Source organism: Ovis aries, chromosome 1 (assembly GCF_016772045.2).
Source record: "Ovis aries strain OAR_USU_Benz2616 breed Rambouillet chromosome 1, ARS-UI_Ramb_v3.0, whole genome shotgun sequence".
Taxonomy (NCBI): Eukaryota; Metazoa; Chordata; class Mammalia; order Artiodactyla; family Bovidae; genus Ovis; species Ovis aries.
In genome coordinates, this window is record NC_056054.1 from 115,195,507 (window position 1) to 115,201,787 (window position 6,281).

Here is a 6,281-nt window from a genome sequence, read left to right on the forward strand (position 1 = left end):
TACAGAATATTAAAAACGGGGCACAATATACAGATGGCAGTTTTCACTACAGCTTGTTTTTTTCCCCCTTGCTTCTGCTACTGAGCTTTCCCACTGAATGCATTTGTAGTAACACCATAAATGTCACTTTCACTGACTGCCTTTTGGCATTTTATTTAAATGGAATTCAACTCCGGCTTGCTCCTGCCACTGTTGCCGCCGCTGTTACCAACTTGTTTCAGGGTGGCCCCGTTTTACAGAACCGTGCCATTGGCTTCATTCCGCGGGGTCTCAGATCGGAAAATACAGGAATAACTGCTCAAACCCTAATGGCTAGGAGCCTAGATCTAGATTCTAAAAGAAAGACATTACCAGCAGAGATTACTGTATACAGACCGGTTTGACCTTTGCAGCAACCATTTAGTAAAAAGTACTTCTGAACTCTGAGAATACTTCTGACTGGGACATAAAGTACTTCCCTGTTGTGGGGAAAAACCAACATTCACCAACTGTCTTCAGTTGAATGCCACAGGAGAACAGAGAGACAGGCTCTGAGTGACGTATCTAGGTCTTGTGTCTATCAGTGCTGACTAGCAGTACTTCGGTTGGGACATTTACCTGGGCCCTAGGTTATTTCCACCGATCCTTATCTTGGCAGATACACGCTTATGCTGCTGGGCCTCTAGACATGTACCAGGGGTGGCATTTTGCTGCCAACACAATGTTGACATGTGCAAATTCCCCTTTCTCTCTTGCATGAAACATTGGTTGCTCCATCAATTCCAGACACAAAGTAGAATAGACAGTGGTGATGAAGCCTTTTTCCTGGGAGAACCTGCAACTTGGGGAAAGCTGCTTTCTTGTCTAGGCCAAATGAGGCTAGAAATGATCTGCTTAATCCAGCCATATAAATGCGTTCACATCTCTCAGGCTCAGGCCTGACTCAGAGGCCTAAGAGATTTCCAGCAGAGAGCTCAAATTTTCAGAAAATTGGAAATCTTTACAGAAAAAAAAAAAAACAAACAGCTGAAAATGCAATTCATAGCCTTACTCCTGGCCTGGAGACTGGTCTTCATGGACTTCTTGTACAATGTTGCTTAGATACAGGTAAAGATGCGTAGGTCCAAAAGCATTATTTGAAAACCTGACTAGTTTGTGAAGACATTTGAAAGTCTATCTTACCTGTCTCAATCTCTTTTTGTCCTTTAAAAAATAATTAATTAGACTGCATTGGGTTTTAGTTGTGGAATGCAAACTCTTAGCTGTGGCATATGGGATCTAGTTCCTTGACCAGGGGTCGAACCCAGGCCCACTGCATTGGGAGCATGAAATCTTAGCCACTGGATCACCAGGGAAGTCCCTCTTCTAGTTTTTTAATTAGAAAAGTTGGGAGAGTTAGGAATGGAAGACTGGAGAGATCCCCATAAAATGAACTTTAGAATCTCTTTGTTATGAACTGTTTGCACTTCAAATTAGCTTCCATAAGGCTTTCAGAAGTGCCAAAGGAAAGGCAACAGGGCAAGAAATTCGGCCACAAAAATATTTAAATGAAGCTGGGGAATGAAACTATTTAAGACTCCTGAAATAAAGGAGGAAAGAAAGAGAAAGAAGTGGAACCCAAACCAGGACAACATTTCATACTATATATGCATTTTAGGTAATACTAGCACAGAAGTGTGTCTCTTCAAATGCACTCCCTATCTGAGTGAATCTAAACAATGTTTTTAAGTAAAAAAAATCTTGTGTGTTATTCTAAACTCCTCCTTGTTTGGCAACCCTCTCCTCCGATCAGTCACTAATTTCTGAACAAGATATCTTACTATGATTTAAATACATCTATTTCTCTCCATTCTCGCTTCCACCACATTAATTTGTATCATTGTTGATAAATCAGTAGTCTCCGTGTCCTCTTTTCTCCTTAAATTCATCCATAATGAATGTTGCTGGAGTGATATTCTAAAACAACGATCTGCTATTGACACTTCACCCTTCAAAACCTATGCACCATTTCTCGCTGAGGTGACCTGCTCACGATGAAGTTTGCTGAGTGCTTGAGCTCACTACCACCTCTGTCCTTTACTTACTGTAAGCATCTCTCATTTGACTTGGTTTGTGTTTGTTGCCTTTTTTTTTTGAATGCTCTAAACTGTTTATTAGGTAAGAATTTTATAAACAGTACTTATATTAGCCGTAGCGGCAGAGCTCAAGCTGGAGAGTATTGCATCATCTCCATGCCGTCTGGGAAGAACCACCAATTTTGTGCAGGGACAAGTGACCCTTTCTGAGACCAGGGCTCTTTCTGCCTGCTGATGTCAGCCTATGCTTGTGGGCTGGTTTGGTGATCCATGGGGTGTTAGGGTTTCTTATGACAACTTTATGGAGTGGATCAATGGGAATAACCTCAAAGATTGGTACATAGAATCATCCCTAACACAGGAAGACCCCACAGGCCCCGCAGTGGCATCCAGCTTGCTCCTTGGCAACAGACTGAAGGCTTTGAGCAAACTTGAGCTGGTTGACCCCATGGTGGACAGGCTTGCATACGTAGCACCCTTAGAAACTGGGCATTTGCAGCCACCATGGTGCACAGGAATCCAATATATGACATGACCTTGCTTGGCCTTGTATCTCAGCCTGCATGCCTGTTGGCTGGGTGGGGTGTGAGGGTGGGGAGCAGTGCAGTGCAGGATGGAGAGCTGGAGGTACTGCCAGCAACGTACCCTGAGGGCGTCATGTCCGTTGCTTCTTCCTCCCTAGTTCCTGGAGGTGTTTTTAAGTGTCTATCTGATCTCGCCTGATGGCTGCCGCCACATGCAAAGGCCATCGCCCTTTTAAAATCTCTCTTGCATATGTCTTTTCTCCCGTCTTAGAATGTAAGGGATCACATTTATGTTCTTTGGTGTCATCAACAGTAGCTAGTTGGCTATTGGATGCAGTGCCATAACCCCACTAAATGACTGGTAGATATTCATAGGGTTTGCTGAATATTTTTATCTGTCTAATGTGCAGCAGAATTCCTGACCCAATTATCAAGGATAGAACTTTTTGAAACTTAAGGCACTAGCTATGATGCAGAAGAAAAGCATTCCATTATGGATGGTCACCAGAATGTTCTGCAACCAAGCTTAGTGGGGAAAAGTCCCTGGAAGAGAGTGGAGATCCCAGGGTTTGCCTAGAAAATCTTGGGTTAGAGATGGTATTTCTACTTCCAAATCCTTCTGCTCAACTACACTGATTTTTTAATTTTTTTGGATATGATTAGAATTGAGGCTAGTAATTCTTCTCTAGGGCTGTTGACACATCTCTCCTACCATCTTAACTAGTGAGTCAGCAAAATAGCTCTCTCCTGGGAAGGCAAAGTTACTTTTGGAAAGCTGGGCAAATCTCATCTCTCATTATTTTTTTCTCCACTGGTTCTTTATATTTTAGGTTTTGTCATTGAATGTGTGTAATTTATTTAGATTGACAAGTTCATTTTTTAAAAATGGGAATACCTGTTATTTTAAAATTTCTGTGGATTTTGGCAGAGCTTTTTGCCTTTTGTGATTTCTAGACACTCTCCTTGTAGTCTTTCTTCTCTCTGCCTGTGTTTTTTGTCTGTATTTTGCAGCCTCTACACACCTCATAAACATACATGACTTTTTCTCTGCAGGGATGGGGGGAGCGGGTATGTCTCATAGTAATAGTCTTTAGAGATACTATCCCTTTACATGATCTCCACTTAGGATCAAAAGGGAAAAAAAAAAAAAATACTGGGGAGAGGAAAAATTGGCTAAAACAAGTTTACCTAAACAAAAATGCAGCCCAAATGCCTTTTCCTTTAGTTTCTATAAGAAATCTAAAACTAGAAGCTGAAAAAAGTCACAAAAGCAAATTGTCTTCCAGGATGAACCAGTGGGTCTCTCAGGAAGAGATACTAATCGTATTCTTCTTTAGGCAAATTCGACCTGCTTGACTGGCAGGAAGTCTAAGCTCTCTGTGACCCGAGAAGCAGCACCATGGTAAGGTTGTCACAAGCAGAGCTGTGAGTCAGTTCTTTCTCCAAAGACTTCCTACCAAGAAGTGTTTCATTTTCAAGAGAAAGAGAAAAAAATATCCCCCCTCCCTTATTCCCCCATCCTCCATGAGTAAAATAGTTTCTAAATTTCCAGGGCTTAAAATCAGAACTAATTTGAAAAAAAAAAAAAAATGTTTAGAGGCCTTTCAACCCCTAAACACACAAGAAACAGGCTTTTTTACCTCAGAGTTTTGCCCTCTGTTAATTCAAGGCGACAATAACTGGTAGCATCTCATTCCCACTCCATCTTCCCATCCCATTTCCCACTCCAAACTCCAGAGTGAATTTCTGAGTCTCTAGCCACATTAGATTTCCGAAAACTTATAATTCACTTAAACTAACATTCTTTGGTGTTATGGGTGACTTCTTGTCGTTTTGCTATCTTCAAAAAGAACTTTGATATCTGGCCTTCCTGGTTACCCCAAAAGACACCTAAAATATTGGAGAGATTTAGTGTTTGTTGACATCACATCCAGTGTGCCCAATATAATTCCTTGCCATGTTTGATTTTAATGTTCCTTGCATCTGTTCCCCTTCAGCACCCCTTTAATCTTGTTTTCTGACCTAAACTCTGTCCTTTCTTGTATTTTTTTCTGCTATTTACACTATACATCTTTGCTCTGCTCTAACTGTGATCTCTAATCCCTTGACTCCCCCTGTTCTCTGAATCTGTCAGGACCCCTTCCCCTGCCTAACTTCGCCTCACTAACAGTCCGGGATAGTCACTATCCTAGGACACCATGGGACCTTTTGGTTGGGGTCCTAGAAATCCCTCACCCCTTGTTCTCTTGCCTCCTTCTCTCAGGGCTGCTCAAGAACCATGCCACACTTCTCTTGTCCATTTCCCTTCTCATCTTCCAAAGCAGTTCTTTCAAGATTTCAGTTTTCCTTGGAATTTTCCTGGCTTCACAGCCAGCATTTCTTCCCAGAAGAAAATAGAGGGTGTTAGGCTTCTAACTTTGACCCACTGCTGGATGCTCATACTCTTGTCAAAATAACCACTATTTACGTTCTAAGCACTCCCAAATCTATACTTTCATCTCAAGTTTGTTACCTTCACTGATATTTGAGCTCATGAATCCAACTCCTCAATGAACATTTCCTGTTGATTGTTGTTCATTTACCTTAAAAATCAACAGAACCCACACTGAATTTAGTATATTCCTATTGTTAAACCTGCGGAGAAGGCAATGGCACCCCACTCCAGTACTTTTGCCTGGAAAATCCCATGGACAGAGGAGCCTGGTGGGCTGCAGTCCATGGGGTCGCTAAGAGTCGGACACGACTGAGCAACTTCACTTTCACTTTTCACTTTCATGCATTGGAGAAGGAAATGGCAACCCACTCCAGTGTTCTTGCCTGGAGAATCCCAGGATCGGCAGAGTCTGGTGGGCTGCCATCTATGCAGTCACACAGAGTTGGACATGTCTGACGTGACTTAGCAGCAGCAGCAGCAGCATTCTTAAACCTGAGATGTAATATAAAGCTTCATTTTATATTCATATGGTTTTGAATTAAGTCAGAGAAGAGAACAACCAAATGATTTTAAAACTATCACAAAGTAGAGCAAAAATAACTTGTTGCTATTGTTCATTTGCCCAGTTGTGTCTGACTTAATGATCAGTTAAATAGGCAGAGATAGCCAGAAGTCTAGGATAATCTCTAGATATAATTTAAAGTGACTTGGTTTATGTAGTTTCATAATAAGAGAGAGAATACAAAAGGAGGAATACATTTGAGAGTTTAAAAAATGAAGTCATTTCTGGACAAGTATAATTTGAGTGAATATGATATTCAGAATGCAGGTAAGTAAATGAGTTTTGTTATTGTTCAGTAATGAAGTCATGTCAAACTGTCTGCAACCCTATGGACTGCAGCACATCAGTCTCCTTTGTCCTCCACTATCTCCTCAAGTTTGCTCAAACTCATGTCCATTGAGTTGGTGACGCTATCTAACCATCCCATCCTCTGCTGCCCCCTTTTCCTTTTGCCTTCAATATTTCCCAGTATCATGGTCTTTTCCTTTTTTTTTTTTAGTTTTTATTTTTAAATTTTAAAATCTTTAATTCTTACATGTATTCCCCAACATGAACCTCCCTCCCACCTCCCTCCCCATAACATCTTTCTGGGTCATCCCCATGCACCAGCCCCAAGCATGCTGCATCCTGCGTCAGACATAGACTGGCGATTCAATTCACATGATAGTATACATGTTAGAATGTCATTCTCCCAAATCATCCCACCC

At 41.4% G+C, this 6,281-nt stretch overlaps 1 pseudogene; it reads right to left on the minus strand.

Annotated features, from left to right (window-relative positions):
* Window positions 1-2,202: 2,202 nt before the first annotated feature.
* Window positions 2,203-5,931, minus strand: LOC114112694 (large ribosomal subunit protein eL15-like; annotated as a pseudogene).
* Between the last annotated feature and the right edge of the window lie 350 nt (window positions 5,932-6,281).